This window comes from Rhinopithecus roxellana, chromosome 2 (genome assembly GCF_007565055.1).
Source record: "Rhinopithecus roxellana isolate Shanxi Qingling chromosome 2, ASM756505v1, whole genome shotgun sequence".
In the NCBI taxonomy this organism is placed as follows: domain Eukaryota; kingdom Metazoa; phylum Chordata; class Mammalia; order Primates; family Cercopithecidae; genus Rhinopithecus; species Rhinopithecus roxellana.
The window spans coordinates 190,449,176-190,468,489 of NC_044550.1; the positions used below are offsets into that span (position 1 = coordinate 190,449,176).

At 40.1% G+C, this 19,314-nt stretch overlaps 1 long non-coding RNA gene across 1 annotated transcript; it reads right to left on the reverse strand.

Annotated features, from left to right (window-relative positions):
• Nucleotides 1-303: 303 nt before the first annotated feature.
• LOC115895476 lies at nt 304-9,044 on the reverse strand. Its single transcript, XR_004055660.1, has 3 exons — nt 8,695-9,044; nt 662-818; nt 304-439 (listed from the first exon to the last, which is right to left on the reverse strand). It is a non-coding gene; the product is annotated as an uncharacterized LOC115895476 (long non-coding RNA).
• Between the last annotated feature and the right edge of the window lie 10,270 nt (nt 9,045-19,314).

Here is a 19,314-nt window from a genome sequence, read left to right on the forward strand (position 1 = left end):
CATTACTCAATAAAGAAAAAGAGGACTTGTGACATCTGAAGAAAATGCGTATTCCTTGTCACTGGTATACATCTGGCTCTTGTGTGCGGCCCTTCATAATCATGACCTCTTCAAGTGCTGTATGGCTGAGCTGGTGGGCTATGATTTTCACTATACATCACTAAGAATTATGTTTCTCCACCCACCCCAGCTGTGGTTGAACCGTTTCTCACCTTCAAGAAGAAATAAACACACAACTCATTATACAAAGCTCAGCACCTGCTACTTACATATTTTTCACATTTAATGTTTTCATCTATCATGTGTATCTTGTCAGATGAAAAAGTCTTTTGTAAGAGGAAAACAGCTATATATCAGTTTCATCGTTTTGCTGATGCCTTGGTTATATTTACTGGTAAGACTTTTCCTCCTTCTCCAAATTTCTTCATATTTTCTGGTGCTGTGGAAAGAGTATTGGTTGAAAATTTCAGAGCCTGGATTCTCACAGTCCCCTGCCAGCATAAGCCATACAACATCGCACATGTCTTTAACTTCACTGTGGTTCTATTCCTCAAATTGGGGGATTAAATATAATTATCTCCAAATCCCTTCTAGTTCCAAAATTCAAATAGCTTATCATTTTTTACTGCCAAAACCAGGGATGGTGGAAGAGAGAGATTACCGGAATGAGTTGCTGCCAGCTTCCAAGATGACAGAGTAGGTGGATAACCCAGAGTGCTTTCTTTCAGGGGAGTCATTGGCTCCAGGAAGGGCCTCTGACACATTTGCAGAAGAGGTTCCTTCACAGCTCACTGCTCATTCCAGCCACGACTTTATTCCTTTTATTAATACATTAAGTAAGTGGGGTTATTCATGTGTCACCTACATATCAGCCACCTTTTCACTGTGTGCAAACCACGAACAGAACTCAGCACAACATGTTGTTTCCCTCAAGGAGAAAAACCGCTTCACAAAGCATGACTGAACAATGCAGAGAGCACCTGGAGTTGTCTCCTTTTCATAACCTTTCTTCCCCAGCAAAGTAGTCACTTCTCCTTCCTTTCCTTTCTTTGTTATGCAGGAAACCTAGGTGCCAACCTGAGCTAATTTCTACCTGTAGGTTTATCAAATTGCCTTTTAAATAAAATTATCTCTGCCCCCAAGGAATTCTCCTACTAGCTGAGAAGAAGGTATTTTTTCCTTGAGTATTACACGTACCTCTTCAACTTCTCTGATACAGCCCAAACCATTTCCAAGTAGAAAAGGATGGGAAATAAAGCAAGCTATGTTGATAAGACCTCCCACCTATACTTCTGAGGACAGGGCTTCATGTACTGTGTGATGGCATACAGTTTTTAGTCTCTTTCAGATTACTTATTCAAATAAATAAAAATTCATTTGTACAGGCTTAAGAATGAAACTTTCCCCATCTCTACCACCCTGAGAAAAAGGCTTCTCTTAGTCTTAATTTAATTTTGAACAAAAATTGGTCTTATCTTACAAATTCCTTTTTAAATACTGAAGAGCATTCATAGAGCATTTTTTGTTATCAAGCAGTTGACAATACATTATTTTATATCTTCTTTAACATCACAATAATTATTTCACAACAATCTTATAAAGCTATTACATTTGGTATGCTATTTGGTATTTATGTATTTCTAATGAGATTTACAGATTTACTCTGCCAAAGAAATAATGTGATATTTGCTCCCAGCTTCAACACAAGCAGAATACTAATGTAGAGAATGACTATTTTGTCTACCATCCTGTGATAAACTATTGATAATCATAATTGTAAAATAATTCATACATAATGGCAATGTGTTTCTACTCTATGAGCTGTGTTTTTTTTAATACTATGAAATTAAATTGTGACATAACCTTGCAGAGATGTCAAAATTATACTCTCCTAGTGAAATATATAAGGGATAAAATAGCACTATGTCCTTTCACTGAACTGTTAAATAAAGACAGTCTTTTTCTAAAGGAAATATAGAAATTGTTTAAACTTATCACTGCAGATTCAACTTTGTCAAAATTTAACAGTTATTAATCTGGTATGTCTAGTATTTTTTAAAGGCATATTGTGAAAAACATTGTTTCATAGTAAAGTGTGGTGACCTAGTCCCTGGGGTCTGGAGCCAACGGCCTAAATTAATAAATCTTGGCTTTACTCCTAACTAGCATGTGACTTCAACTCTTGGTGACTCAATTGCCTCATCTATAAAATGGAGATAATAATATTATTCTCATCATTGGGTTGTTGTGAAGATTAAATGGTTTAATACATGTAAAATGCTTAGAACAGTGTCAAGAACATAATAAGCGCTCAATAATGGTTAACTGTTATTCTTATTGTTAACATGTCACAAGTCAGCATATGAATATACCGATGTCAGCGCCAATCTGTGAGCACTCTTGTGATGACAGAAACCAGCTGTATGCTTCATTGCCCACCTCACTAATCACACTTACCATTCTCCCGCTATTGTTTCTGCTGGTATTCGGTATGCTTATGGGTTTTTTAACCTTTTTTTTTTCTTTTTGAGATGGAGTTTCACTCTTGTCGCCCAGGCTGGAGTGCAGTGGCAGTCTTGGCTCATTGCAACTCCACCTCCCGGGTTAAGGCGATGCACCTGCCTCAACCTCCCGAGTAGCTGGGATGACAGGTGCCTGCCACCATACCTGGCTAATTTTTGTATTTTTAGTAGAGACTAGTATCAAAATCCTGACCTCAGGTGATCCACCCACCTTGGCCTCTCAAAGTGCTAGGATTATAGGCATGAGCCACCACCCCCGGCCTAAACTTTTATATATACATCTCTATATAGGGAAATATAGACATATATTTTTAGAAACAGGGTCTCATGACATTGCCCAGGCTAGCCTCTAACTCCTGAGTTCAAGCGATTTTCCTGTCTTGGCCTCCTGAATAACCAGGACTATAGGCATGTACCAGGGTCCCTGGTTATTTTTTATGTTTAAATTTTTGATACATCCAGAATTTAATTTTTGATAAGATGTAAAGATCCATCCTTTTTTTTCCATTTGACTACCCAGTTATCCAAGAATCATTCAGTCAGTGAATAATCCATCTTTTCTATTACATTTTCCTTGTTCATTCACTCTCCCCTACCTTAGACCAAAAGTCTTCAAACTAGGTTTCAGATATACCTAAGGGTATATGAAGACTTTCTAAAGGGCACACGAAGGTCGGACACAATGGCTCATGCCTGTAATCCCAGCACTTTGGGAGGCTGAGGTGGAAGGATCTCTTGAGCCCAGGAATTCAAGAGTAGCCTGAGCAACACAGTGAGATCCCCTTCTCTACAAACAAATAAAAATAAATGAATAAATAAAGGCACACAAACATGGTTAATTTTGTGACTATGTCCAAATACTCAACGTCTACATACATTTTCCTAAAATTATTTGTCTAAGAAGATGTCTATCATCAAGGGTACCCTTGCCTCTCTTTTATTCCTCTCTCTCATCTTTATTTCTTAGAGCAGTTTTCACAACAAAACTGAGTAGAAAGTACAGAGTTTTCTCATTTACCTCCCCTTCTCACACAGCCATCCTATCAACAGATCATTATCACTGCCCCCCACCAGAGCTGTACATTTGTCACCAACAATGAACCTGCATGGGTATGTTATTACCCAGAGTTCACAGTTCACATCAGGGTTCTCTCTTGGTGTTATATGCTCTATGAGTTTGAACAAGTGTGTAGTAACAGGTATCCACTATTACAGGATCACACAGAACAGTTTCACTGCTCTAAAAATCCTCTGTGTTCCACCTATTCATTCCTGCCTCTCTCCTAATGTCCGACAACCAGTGATCATTTCACTGTTTGAATAGTTTTGCCTTTTCCAGGGTCTCATATAATTGGAGTCATACACTATGCAGTCTTTTTAGATTGGCTTCTTTCACTTAGCAATAGGTCAAGGGTCTGTTTTCTTTCTTTCTTTCTTTCCTTCCTTTCTTTCTCTTTCTCTTTCTCTCTCTTTCTCTCTTTCTTTGTTTCTTTCTTTCTTTTCTTTTCTTTTGAGACAGAGTCTCACTCTGTCCCCAGGCTGGGGTGCAGTGGCGTGATCTCGGCTCACAGCAACCTTTGCCTCCCCAGTTCAAGCTATTCTCCTGCCTCAGCCTCCCAAGTAGCTGGGACTACAGGCGTGTGCCACCATGCCCAGTTAATTTTTGTATTTTTAGTAGAGATGGGGTTTCACCATGTTGACCAGGATGGTCTCAATCTCTTGACCTCATGATCTGCCCACCTCGACCTCCCAAACTGCTGGGATTAAAGGCATGAGCCACCGTGCCCAGCCAGGTCTATTGTCATAGTCTGCTTTCCAGATTTTTTTCCTCCACTTTAACAATATCTTACTGACTCCTAACTTACCCTATCACACATTGCCAAATCAAGAAGAAATCCAGCAATTCCTTTGATCAAGGCACCATAATACATCCTCTCCTATCCCCTCATTAAGAGATAGGTTTCCAATAAATTGTACTTTTTAGGTGACAAGAAACAAGTTTTTTCTCACTGCACAGCTTCAGTGGTTCTTCCCTATTCCACCAGCTTCTAGCCAATGTCAGCCTCACTGAGCAGCTTCTAGCCAATGTCAGCCTCACTGAGCTCCAACTATTTCCTTTTTCTAAGATAGTCATCCCACCTCTAGAAAGCCCCACTGTCACATAGTCAAATAAGTGCTCCCTGTCTCCTCTTAGTGCCCCAGGTTTCCACAAGTCAGGTCCTGAACCTACACACTCCTCTCTGCAGGATGATGGTTTGAGAGATTCTGTGTGCTTTGTTGGTGTTTCTTTGATATAAGACTTCCAATAAACCTTACTGGCCCTCTGTGTATCATCCAGGGGGATTGTGCCACCTAATAGTCATCTAAGAATGGTTTATCAAAATTTATAATGTGTGCTGTTTTGATCAAATATATATTACCAGTATTTAGAATAACAAGTAAATCCAAAAGAAATTGTTTTACACATAGAGTCACAGGACATATATTTTATATGAAGAATATTACCAATTGAATTACCAATTGAAGACATTAAATATAAATATATTACATTAGGATAAACATATATTGGAGATGTAGAATAGAAATGGAAGTTGAAAGAGAAAAAGGATGATGTGAAGCTTCTGACTGTTGGAGAGGAGCTCGTTTATTAATGTTTTAAATGGACGATGGTGATGGATTCCAAATTACTGTGGTATCTGTACTTCCACTGGAGAGTGATAGAAAAGCTTCATTTTAAAATATAAATATTTACAATGTGCCACAAACAATATCCTTTGCTACTGTTTAAATTTATGATGAAATATTTAAGATGTCAATTTTACAATATTTGTGAAGGTACATCGCTTTTCAGGAAGATTTAAGAGGGATTGATTTTTAAAGAATCCTAAAATATATCCTAGGCTGCATTGTTTCTTTCTATTTTTTTGAAACGGAGTCTCACTCTGTCGCCCAGGTTGGAGAGCAGTGGTGCGATCTCGACTCACTGCAAGCTCCGCCTCCCGGGTTCACGTCATTCTCCTGCCTCGCTGGGTCTACAGGCGTCCGCCACCACGTCCGGCTAATTTTTTATATTTTTAGTAGAGACGGGGTTTCACCATGTTAGCCAGGATGGTCTCAATCTCCTGACCTTGTGATCCACCCGCCTCGGCCTTCCAAAGTGCTGGAATTACAGGTGTGAGCCACCTCGCCTGGCCCATTGTTTCCTATATTCCCAGCCAATGCCTGTAATCCAAGCACTTTGGGAGGCCAAGGGAAGAGGATTGCTTGAGGTCAGGAGTTAGAGACCAACCTAGGCAACATAATGAGATACCGTGTCTATTGAAAAAAAAAAAAAAAAAAAAAAAAAAAACTTAGCCGAGTGCGTAGGGTGCCTATAGTCTCAGTTACTCAAGGAGGCTAAAGTGAGAGGATCACTTAAGCCCAGGGGTTTGAGACTGCATTGAGCTATGATCACACCACTGCACTCCAAGCTGGGCAACAAAATGAGATGCTGTTTCTAAAAATAAATAAATAATAATAATAACATATATTTGTAGACCAATTAACAGGGCACTTTTACATACATTATCTAATTTGATCCCAAGTGCAATCTTCAATTCAGAACGAAGAGCTTTCTGCAAAGTGCACAAATTCAATTCCAACTATGTGAAGAAACATGGGTAGAACTTCCTGAATTGTTTCCAAAGATGAGCGTAGTCTAACCCGAAGAGTTATTTGGCATTATTTTCCAATTTAATAATGTCAGTATTCTTCATTCAAATATAATTTGTTCTTATGTTACAGAAGGCTTTTTAAAATATAAGAGTGGTGGGGGTGGTTTTATTGTTATATTATTAAAAATTTAGATCTGGAAAGCGTGTTAATAAAACTATGTTAAGAAAAATCAAATCACTTGTCCAAGGTAGTGGCAGAACACAAGTTGGAAACTGGAAACTCTGATCCTCTGTTCAAAAATCAATCATTTAAGAAGGAGTTTATCTTAGCTTGTACACATGGATGGACATTTTGTCTTTTTAAAAACATGTTTATTGAAATATAATTTACATACACTCTTTGAATTATATAATTATATATATCATATATTAATATATAATTTAAGTACACTCCTTTAAAGTATACAATTCAATGGTTTTTGATATACTACAGACTTCTGCAACCATAATCATAACCTAATTTTAGAACATTTCATTATCTCCCAAAGAAACCTTGGCCCCACTGTCAGTCACTCTCCATTCCCCTTTCTCCTTACCACCTCCTTCCTTCCTCAGTCCCACGATACCACTAATCTACTTTCTGTCTCTAAATTCTTTTTTGGGGGGGTATTTTATATCAATGAGAACATACACTATGTGGTCTTTCTTGACTGGCTTCTTTCACTTAGCATACTGTTTCTGAGGTTCATCCCTATTGTGGCATGTAACATGTATCAATAAAAAATTCCTCTTTATTGCTAAATAACATTCAATTTAATGGCTATAGTACATTTTGTCTATTTATTCTCTAGCTGATGGACGTTTACATCATTTCTACTTTTTGGCTATTGTGAATAATGCTTCTTTGAACATTTGTGTACCAGTGTTTATGTGAGCATGTTTTCATTTCTCTTGGGTAGATGTGAAGGAGTGGACTTGCTGGGTCATATATTTAACTCTCTGTTCACTCGTGTAACTCTATGTTTAACATGATGAGGAACCGCCAAACTGTTTTCCAAAGTGGTTGTACAATTTTACCTTCCCACCAGCAATATGCAGGGGTCTCAATTTCTCCACATCCTCACCAACACTTGTTACGTTTGTCTTTTATATTATAGCCAACCTAGTGGGTGTGAAGAGTGGATTGACTTAATCAAGATTCACCAAATAGTTGTGCAACTCCCCACTTCATTTCACCAAATAGATTCAAAATCAAAAACACAAACTTTATCATGAACATACAGGGTTATCTAATAAATCAACAAAAGGTTTCTAATGTCTGATTGCAACTGTACTGTGTCAAGTACTAAAGAAATTAAAAAAAACACTTAACATTAACTCTATATTGTCCACAGTTCACCCTTTATGCATTAGATAGAATACCAATTAATAAAATATGAATCCTGTTATAAACTGAATATACGTTCCCCCAAAACTCATATGTTAAAACCCTAAACTCTAATGTGATGGTATTTGCAGGTGGGACCTTTGGGAAAGTAATTAGGTTTAGATAAGGTCATGGGGGGGGGCATCATGAGATTAGTGTCCTTATAAGAAGAGTAAGAGTCCAGACCTTTTTCTCTCTCTGTCATATGAGGACACATCAAGAAGGCAGCCATCTGCAAGCCAGGAGGCAAGTCCTCACCAGAACTCAACCATGCTGGCACCTTGATCTCAGACTCCCAGCCTCCAGAACTGTGAGAAATAAACATCTGTCATTGAAGCCACCCAGTTGATGGTATTTTGTTATAGCTGCCCCAGCTAACTAATGCATAATGTACATCCTCATCTTTAAGGAATCCTCCAGGAATTTTTATTTTCTGATTCGGAAGAGACTAAATTTAATAAAACAGATAACAATTACAGAGCAGAATATGGAAAAGAGCTACAGAATTTGATATCATATGTATCAAAGTGATACAAACAAGCAGAAGGAGGTGGGATTCATAGGAAGGACTGAGGTAACATTTATTGGGTATTTTTCTAGCTAGGAAACTGTTTGTTTTTTGCGGGGCCCATTGCTTCTTTTTAGACTGCTAGAAAAGGACGATGAGTGGGTGGATGGGTAGAACAAAAAGGCAAAAGGAACAAACAATGCCCACATATATGGAGGCAATAGACTAAATATTAATATTTCCTGTCTCCAGGAGGTCACTATTCATATTTAGATTCTTATTTTCACAGGATCATGTCTGGTAAATTGGACTATTAATCTGCTTTGGCAAGCCTGGTGCATTCCTGGGATGTCATAAACACACCTTCCTGATATTCAGGAAGTTCTTTTCTGGTCCAGAAGTCACCGGAGAGCCTTGTAGTTCTAGCAAGTTATTTCCCTGTTCCAAGACTGCTGTTGCAGAGATGCCAGCAGCCCTGCATCCCTCTCTGACCCTGTGTGGAATCACAGCAAGCCCACAAAGCCCATCTTGGTGTTTTAAGAACTGTGTCTCATACACAGCTCCTCAAGCAAGCTGTCAACTTACCTTATCTGTAGGTAGCTCACTTAATACAGATGGCGTCACCCCCAGAACAGCCACTGATACATCACATATCTGAGGGCATCTTCTTTGTTGCTTATTTCTCACCCCTCCTTGGAAATGGGCTTGCGTTGTTCCCTTTGCCTTTTTGTTCTACCACCCACCCACAAGCATTCTCTCTTGGCAGCTTGAAAAGCCCTGGCACTCTGAATGTAACTACCAATGGGTGCTCTTCGCCAAGTGGGTTCTGACATCACGTTCTGTTGCCAACAGCCCTGCCTCACTCCAGCTGTTCTGCCTACTTCTTTCTGAGCAGTGTGACACCCACAGAGAAGAGTGGGGTAGAGCTCAGCCCAAGGGAGTGTCTCTATTTCTGCCCCTGGGCTCTGCTGGAGGCTCTTAAATATTGGACATGCACAACCAAATATGTACACATGACTGTGCACTGAGCACAGGGCTTTTGCAGAGTGTGGGCTAATCAAATGATCAGCTTGTTTTGTGGCTTGGGACAGAATGAAATCTTGTTGACTGGTGTCACAACAAGACAAAATAGATATCAAAGCCTGAGGGATATGGCCACAGGGTGAAGCTACCTACTTCAGTCCACAGGGCTGCTTTTGCAGAGTTCACCTGGATATGAGCCAGATGCTTGAGCCTCCCCACTTGTACATGGTGCTAGGCAAACCTTGTATTTCTTCTCAACTTCTATCTATGAAAAAACATACAGCATCTCCATAAAATTAAGGGAGAAAAGTCCTACCACTCTAATATCTTCACTGGTTTAAATTTCATGTAATTACTTTGAGTTCTAACTGCTATGAATTTATTTTTACACAATGTTAATCAACCAGCATGTATTTCCTTCAGGGTAAAGCTCAAAGTGTTGCCATCTAAAGCCACTCCATCAACAAATATGCACTGATCACCTTCTCTGTGAAAAGCAGAGTTTTAAATTGGCTTCCCAAAGCCTGATTACCAAAACATTGACTAATCTCCTAAAGAAAAATTGAGTGCACTGAGAAGCTTGTGAAATATATTTTGGATGGCTAGATATGTTGTGAGGTTTTTTTGGATTCTGTAAAATTTTCCAATTCTGAACAAATGTCTTTATGCATCTTAAATCACTAGCCTGGCTCTATCGTACTTGGTTCTTTGCCTCACCTCAGCTGACTTTGGTGTCCTTCACATGATTGTAGATGACTGACACACCATGTATCCTTCTCAAGGAGATTTTGAAACTATTTTAAAGAAAAGAAGGTAGTTTCATTGAAATGTTCCACTTTCATTTATATAATGTCAACTAAAGGTTCTATAGAGTAATTAATCCTGTTTAACAGTTTTCTCTGGCCAGGCGCCATGGCTCACACCTGAGTAATCCCAGCCCTTTGGGAGGCCAAGGCAGAATTGCTTGAGCTCAGGAGACCAACCTGGACAATATAGGAACACCTTGTCTCTACACAAAATTTTAAAAATTAGTGGGGCATGGTGATGCACCCCTGTAGTCCAAGCTACTCAGGAGGCTGAAGTGGGAGGATCGCTGGAGCCCAGAAGGTCAAGGCTGCATGCAGTGAGTCACGATTGTGCCACTGCACTCCAGCCTGGGTAGAGTGAGGCCCTATCTGGAAAAAAAAATTGAAAACAATTTTCTCATAACAAAGATGTATGTTTATTTTAAATAAGATATTTTCTAATTTAATTATTTAATGTATTTATTTGTTAGTTTCAGAGAACCTGAAGGCTCACCCTGGAAGTCTGTTATAATCATATTGGTCTTACCTATATGCAATATATGATTAGTTAGTCTATCTTGTTAGATGTCCTAAACATGCATAGCTTCGCCACTAAAGAAGAGAAAGCATCAAACTTATCAATGCCTGACTTTGTCAAGTTACCTTATTTATCTAAGCATCAGAATCCTCATCTAGTCCAGGTTGTTGGGAAAATTAAATGTATGGGAGTTGCTTTGAACAGTGCCTGGAACATGGAAGGAATGCAAAGGTGGCCATGAAGATCACTCTTGCTAGGCAGTACCACTTAGGCTTGTGGCTCCAGGTAAATGTGTTCCCATCTTCATCCTTTTCCCGCTATTCTCCCATTCATTCATTCATTCATTCACTCGTTCAATATTTACTAAGCTCCTTCCATATTCCAGGCTCGGGCAGTGTGGATTAAAAAGTGACTACAACAGAGCTTAACGGGAGACACAGCCAGGCAAGCAGACCACTTTAATCCATGCCATAAATGCAAAGATAGAGGAAGTATCAAATCCTCAGGAGCACAGAGTGGGGGTTTAAGCGGGTCTGTGGTTTTAGGAAAGGCTTTTTGCTTTCTCTGAGATGCAACCTGAAGAATGCTTAGGAGTTGGCCAAGCATAATATGTGGGGGAAAGTCTTTCAGGCAGGTAACCCCAATGCAAATGGCTGAAGTTAAGAGAGAACTTGGTACTTCTGAGTAATTTAAAATAATTCAAGAAAGTTTAAGATTAAATAAGAAAGTTTTTAAAGATGGGTCTGAGGAAATAGACAGGAACTAAATCAGAAAAGGCATTGTAAACCATGGCACAGGGTTTGCAATGTATCTTAAAAGCAATGGGAAGCCATGGGAGGGCTATATGTAAAACAGCATTGTTAGATTTGTGTTTTGTTTACTTTTTGGGGTGTGGAGTCTCACTCTGTTGCCGAGGCTGGAGTGCAGTGGTGCAGTCATAGCTCGCTGCAGCCTTGGACTCCGGGCTCAAGTGGTTCTCCCACCTGTCTCCCCAGTGGGTGGACTGCAGACACAAGCCACCATGCCTTGTGTTTTAGAAGCATCATACAAGATGTGGAAAATGAACTGTTCCAGGGCAACACTGGAGGCTAGAAAGTTAAGTTGGAGGCTGATAAAAATTTAGGCAAAAGATGATAGTGACCTGAATTATGGTAGTGACAATGAAATTGGAGAAAACATATGGGTTAAGTGTTTAGTAGGTGGCCTCAACTGGACTTGGTGATTTATGAGAAGGAGTGGGTGTGGTGAGGGAGGAATCAAGAATGATACTCTGGTTTACTGGTTACTGGGGTATTGCCATTCACTCAAGGGAACACAAGGAAGAACAAGTTTAGAAGAAAGATAGAGTTCAGTTGTGGACACAGTGAATTTGAAATGTCCCTGGAACATCTGGAGACACTGAGAGCCCAAAGAAGAGGTCTAGGCTGGTACAATAGATTTAGATGTCATCAGCATATTGCTGGTAATTGAAACCACAGAAGTGGAAAACTAAAGTGAGTGTATAAAAGGAGACATTTTCCCGGACAGAATCCCATGAAACACTGGCACTTAAGAGGTGAACTGAAGAAGAGGACTCCCCAAAAGGAACTGAAAAGGAATATCCAAAGAGGTAGAAACAAACAGGAGTATAACAAGTCACTAAAGTCAAGAGAAAAAGGTACTTTGAGAAGCTCACTAAAGTCAAGAAAAAACAACATTTCAAGAAGACAGATGATAAATGATACAGAAAATTAAGATCTCAATATTTATTAGTTTTAACAAGGAGATGTAAGTCTATCTAGATTCCACAAACACACACAGAGACACTTACATATACATACACATACTCACAGATTTTAAAGCCTCAGATAAGAGGCTAATGTTCCCCTAAGAGACAACAAGGTCTGCTCTCTCTTGTTTTTTTATCCTACCACCTCCATCTTTTGCAGTTTCTTTGTGACTCATCTGTAGCCCTCAGCATAGCAAAAGCAAAAAGAGAAAAGAAACAAGGGGTAGGGTACAACTCGAAAGTTCTGTGACCAAAACTGAATCCATTTCAGTAGTACCCTGATTCTGGCTGGGTTTTTTTGGTTTTGGTTTTGGGGGGGGGGTTGTTTGTTTGTTTGTTTTTCTTGTTGTTATTGTTTTTGGTGCAATCATGGCTTACTGGAGACTCAAACTCCTTGGCTCAAGGGATCCCCCCAATTCAGCCTCCAAAATAGGTAGGACCACAGGTGCATGTCACCACACCTGGCTTTTCTTTCTTTCTTTCCTTCCTTCCTTTCTTCCTTTCTTCCTTCCTTTCCTTCCTTCCCTCTTTCCCTCTCTCTCTCTCTCCCCTTCCTTCCTTCCTTCCTTCCTTCCTTCCTTCCTTCCTTCCTTCCTTCCTTCCTTCCTTCCTTCCTTCCTTCCTTCCTTCCTTCCTCTCTCTCTTTCTTTCTTTTTTTGGTAGAGACAAGGTCTTGCTATGTTGTCCAGGGTGGTCTCCAATTCCTGGGCTCAGGCCATCCTCCCCCGTCAGCCTTCCACAGTACTGAGATTACAAGCACGAGCCACTGCATCTGGCCAATTCTAGCTGTTGAACTGAAACTTCCCAATAGAAGCAAGTTATCATTATTTTAAAAGTAAACTGCAGAGATAAAATGCTAACTTGACCACTGAAGTCATGAAGTTTAATTCTCATCTTCTAAGAATTCAATTGACTCCTAGAAATTTTAAGAAGGGAGATCATGGACTATACATTTTAACATTTCAGAACTTTTACTACCAACTTTTGATTCAGGCAATACCATCCAGACAAAACAACAACAACAACACAACAACAACAAAAGTACATATAACTCAATTTCTTTGCTATGTTTAAATGATCACAAATTATTTATTAAAGAAAAAATGCAGTGGGAAAAGCTTGCCACAAAGAAAATGACTGACTTATTCTCAAAGTCCAAGTATAACTCTGAGAAATTCAAATATATGAAAGATATAATTGGTCAAGGGGTTAGATATATGAACATTTTTACATTTTCATTTTTTAAACTCCTTTAAAACATATGGTTTAGTTAAATAAGATTTATTTACAGGGCAGAAGAATGTCACATTATATGACTCACATCCTACCTAAATTTTCCTGTTGGAGCTTTTCCTCTGACAGATGAGTAATCTCATTTTATGTTGGATCAGACCCACAATTTGATAGAGTTATGGCCTGAAATAGGAGCCAGTTGCTAGCTGCATAATTCAAATGCTCTTCAAGCACAATATAGTCATCTCATTGCTTTAAGAAAAAATTAACATTATATGGGAAATTTTTGATGGTCTTCATCACTAATGAAGTATACCCAATTTTGATCCTAAAGAGAACCAGAAGTTCCCCTAAATTCCAAAATATGCAAAGAAGGCAAATACTGTAGTACACTAAATAGAATGAAGAGAGAGCCTGAATTCAGCAAAATCTGATGCCAATCAGATTAAAGACCCGCACAAAGGAACAGAATCAGCATGAGATTACAGCTTCTTCATCTACCTGCTCCATGTCTCCACCCTGAACTCTTCAACCAATCAATGATCTCTTCACCTCCACCCACTCTCAAACCTTTAAAAATCCAAGCTCAAAGTCATTGAGGGGATGGATTTGAGGTTTCCTCCTGTCTCCTAGTTGGGCCAGCCCAATCATTAAACCGTTTTCTTTGCAAACAGAAACAAAAACAAAAAACAGTCAAGTGAAGCTGAAGAAGGAAAGAAGAAAAGAAAGAGAAAGAAAGAAAGAAAAAAAGAAAGAAAGAAAGAAAAAATGAAGAGCTTTATACTGATTGCAGACAAAAATCTAAAACAGGTGATTAGATAGTCTGTAATAATTTAGAAATGTAAGAGGTGGTGATTAGGCATCAGCATGGGCTCATCACAATCGAATTTTACAGATAATATAATGGTCCTATCAAAATAGGGTTATTTTTGGAAAATAGATTTGCCAAGCTGCTATTGTACACACCAGAGAACCTAAAAAGATGAAAATTTGAGTTATTTAGCCATGACAGAGTATACAAATATTCTATTGGCTCTGTGATAATTTACTATGACTTTGCAAAGTCACTCATTCAACAAACATTTATTGAGGGTTTGCTTCGTGTCTCACATTGTGCTGAGTGCTTATCTACGAGGTAGAAATTGTTAGCAAGAGGTAGCAGTGTGTGACTTAAGCACACAGACTTGGAATGAGATAGCCTCCATTCAGATCCTGACCTTGTCACTTAAATGGACATGTGACCTTGAGAAAGTAACTTAATCTCTGCCTCATTTTGCTCATCTGTAAAGTGGAGTGTAAGGGAATTGTGAAGATTAAATAAATTAATAAATGCAAACATCTTAGAACAGTGTCTGGCATGTAGTAATTGCTCTATGAGCATCAGTTGTAACAATTCCATTTTAGAGAGGTGCTATTGACAATGTTTGTGTTTCTCTCAAAATAATCCCCTAATAATCCTCAGTGTGATGGTATTAGGAGGTGGTGCATTTAGGAAGTAATTAGATCATAGGGGTACCCTTCTAAAAAGAGACACAAGAGCAAGGCTGTCTCTCCACTGTCTGAGAATATAGCAAAAAGGTGGCCCTCCGCCATCCAGTGTCTTGATCTTGGACTTTCCAGCTTCCACAACTATGAGAAATAAATTTATGTTGTGTAAGCCACCCACTTTGTGGTATTTTATTATATAGCAGCATGAGCTGCTTAAGACAAGAGGTAGGCCGGGCGCGGTGGCTCAAGCCTGTAATCCCAGCACTTTGGGAGGCCGAGACGGGCGGATCACGAGGTCAGGAGATCGAGACCATCCTGGCTAACACGGTGAAACCCCGTCTCTACTAAAAACTACAAAAAACTAGCCGGGCGACGTGGCGGCGCCTGTAGTCCCAGCTACCCGGGAGGCTGAGACAGGAGAATGGCGTGAACCCGGGAGGCGGAGCTTGCAGTGAGCTGAGATCCGGCCACAGCACTCCAGCCTGGGTGACAGAGCGAGACTCCGTCTCAAAAAAAAAAAAAAAAAAGAAAAAAAAAAAAGAAAAAAAAGACAAGAGGTAAGATCATGTGTCGAGGACATCACAGTTTCCCCAGCCAAGATCTAAGCCCGAGACTGTCTGAGGCCAAAGCCCATGCCCTGAACCATATCAGAAATGACATTTTAAATGTGTGACGTTTTGGGCTTTCAAAAAAACCTTTGACATCCACTTCTTTATACTTTTACTTTAATCATGTATCCAGATATGCAAAAGACCTAATGTGTCTGGGAAGTTATTTCTGGGTCTATATGCAGAAACTTTCCTAGAGGCCAGGAAAGTTACTTAGAACATTGGGCTTGCAACTTTGAAGGCTATACCTCTCCTATTTTAAAAGGTATGTCATGGCCAGGTGCGGTGGCTCTCGCCTGTAATCCCAGTACTTTGGGAGGCCAAGGCAGGCAAATCGACCGAGGTCAGGAGTTAGACACCAGCCTGACCAACATGGAGAAACCCTGTCTCTACTAAAAATACAAAGTTAGCCGGCCATGGTGGCACACACCTATAATCCCAGCTACTCGGGAGGCTGAGGCAGGAGAATTGCTTGAACCTCCCAAAGTTCTGCAATTACAGGCATGAGCCACTGTGCCTGGGCCATTTACTTAATTATTGACTCCTCACATTTTCAGGTTTCCTCAAATGCCCCCTTATCAAAAAGGCCTCTCTCTTGATTACATTACTTGGCCACCCTCTCTCACCTGGCTTTTCTTTTCTTTGTATCACCTCTCATTACCAGGCACTATTGACTGTTTGATTATTACTTCATTGTCTACCTGTCTCTATAATACAGGCTCCAAGTGACCTGTTCTATTTTGTTTACATTATCCCAGTGCTTAAAATAGAACCTGGCACATAGTAGGTTCGCAAAGAATACTTATACAAATGACTGAATTCTTATAAATTTTTACTTCTTACAAATCTAATTTTTATTAGTAATACTAGAAACAAAAATTAAAGGAAACTCCCGTTATCAAACTTTTTTTTTTTTGAGACAGGGTCTTACTCTGTCACCCAGACTGGAGTGCAGTGGCATGATCACAGCTCACTGCAGCTTCAACCTCCCCAGGCTCAGGTGGTCCTCCCTAGTAGCTGGGACTATAGGTATGTGCCACCACACATGGCCAAGTTTTGTATTTTTTTGTGGGGACAGGGTTTTGCCATGTTGTTCAAGCTGGTCTTGAACTCCTGGGCTCGAGGAATCCTCTTGTCTCAGCCTCATGAGTAACTGGGATTACAAGCGCACACTACCATACTTGGTGTTAGCAACACCTTGCTAACTTCAAATGTTGGAAAAAAAAGGCAAATAGGGATTTTATTTATACTATCATAGAGATGAGAATAGTCTAGCGAATTATGAGATTTATAAGTAATGCTCACCTGAGAAGAGTCTGTGCTCAAAGTTGCAGTAGTCATCTTTTGCTTCTTAGCAGCTTAAAGCAGCACACACTAATTATCTCATGGTTTCTGTGAGTCAGGAATCCAGGCACAGATTAACAGGGCTTGCTTAAGGGTCTCTCTTAAAGCTACAATCAAGATGTCAGCAAGGGCTAAAGTCTCACCTAAAAGCTCAGCAAAGGAAGCTCAACAAGCTCACTTCTGTGACTGTTGTCAGGCTTCAATTCCCTTTGAGATGTAGATTTAGGTCCTAAATATTGACCTGGCAACTGGCTGCAGAACACCCTCAGTTCCTTGCCATGTGGGCCCCCTGACATGGAAACTTGCTTTATCAAATGCAGCAAGAGAGGGAGTCCGCTAGCGTGATCGAAGTTGTATTTTCTTATAATCCAATAGCAGAAGTGCCATCCCCTTAATGTTGAGGTATTCTGTTGATTACAAGTAAGTCATTCGAAGGGAGGGGATCACATAAGGCCCTAAATATCAGGAGGTATGAATCACTGGGGACCATCTTAGGGGCCTCTTTCCACTGAAATACTATCTCAAAATAATATTATATTGCTTGCTAGAGAAATGTATGCTTGAGCCAGGCACAGTAGCTCACACCTGTACTCCCAGTAACTCAGGAGGCCGAACTGAGATGATCACTTGAGTACAGGAGTTAGACTAACCTGGGCAACACAGTGAGACCCATGTCTAAAAAAAATAAGATAAAGAAATATGCCTACATGATGCCACCTTCCAGCCTAGGCTGTCCATGGTCACCTCACGGGACAGTCAGCATCGTCTGGTGTTCTCCCACTTCTGCTGAAGCTGCTGCCTCTGAAACAGCCTAAGCCTTCCTTGTTAGACAACTTTAGGAAGAAGCAAACAGGGTGAGAGTGAATGGATGCAAAACAGAAACTTTTCCTCTTAAGTCATTTATTTGATTAAGGAGTGGATCAACAGTATGGGTGCAGCATCCCTGGGAGCTGGGCTAATGGAGAGCGGCCAACGTAGTACAAATAACATATTCTGTAAAAGCCTCTCCATCAAGAACCAGGGCCACTTTTGCACATCCAACTCCTCCTATTGCTTGTGATAAAAGCTCAGTGTCAACCTCACTCTTGCCTGTATGCTAGCTTTGGAATTGTAGTCAGACTTCATATGTCTCTTTGCATTAATGAGCCCTACTTCATCATTATACTTCTAATTGTGTGTCAGATTAAAGCATGAGAAATTGAGTTTGGATAATCTAATAAGAGCAGCTTTATTCTCTACATGGATATCAGATGGCAAAGTAATCAAATGAGGAAAGTTAAGATCCTCACAGAGAGATAGGCAATAACCTGGTTTGGTGTTAAGAGTGAAGAGAAGACACTTGCCATAGAAATGAATTCCCATTTACAAGAAGCAGCACAGAGTACAGTCTCTGGAGTCAGGCTGTCTGGGTATGAATCCTGGTCCTATGGCTTACTAGCTGTGCAAACTTGGACAAACTACTCAATCTGTCTGTACTTTGTAACATAGGCATCTGTAAAAGACAGATAACGAATACTGTCATCAGTGTGGTACTGTAACAAATGTACCACACTGATGAGGGCTGTTGATGGTGGAGGAGGTTGTGTATGTGGGGGAAAGGTATATGGAGACTTTGTGTACTTTCCACTCAATTTTTTCTTTACCTGAAATTGTTCTTAAAATTGTCTATGAGTTTATAAAATCATGATGTTAAAATATGCCTCAAGATTAGATTGTCACTGAAAGCGCTCCTTTCACAAAATGAGTGAACACCAAGTTAGCAAACATTGTAGGGAAGTACCTCATGTTGAACTTTGCTGGCACCAATCACAATGCCTAGCACATAGCAGGAATTCCACCTAACTCAGGAAATCTGTAAGCATGCAGTTAGCACTGCCCTGTGGGAACAGGGGAGTGATGACACCTCCCAGCATATTTTGCACAAAACAGACAGGGAATCCTAGAGCTAGATAAGATTGGGTATATCCCTCTCTTCGAGAAATTTAGATCAAGGCTTCTCCAACTTTAATGTGTATAAGAATCACCTGGAGGGGGCTGGGAGCAGTGGCTCATGCCTGTAATCCCAACACTTTGGGAGGTCAAGGCGGGCGGATCATTTCAAGTCAGGAGTCGGAGAACAGTCTGCCCAACATGGCAAAACTCCATCTCTACCAAAAATATAATAAATTAGCTGCGCTTGGTGGCACATACCTGTAGTCCCAGCTACTCGGGAGGCTGAGACAGGAGAATCACTTGAACCAAGAGGTGGAGGTTGCAGCGAGCCGAGATCCTGCCACTGCACTCCAGCCTGGGTGACACAGTGAGACTCCATCTCAAAAAAAAAAAAAAAAAGAAAAAAGAAAAAGAATCATCTGGAGGTATTGCTGGAGTGGGTTGTAAAATAGTTTCTGATTCAAATCGTTTGGGACAGGACCTGGG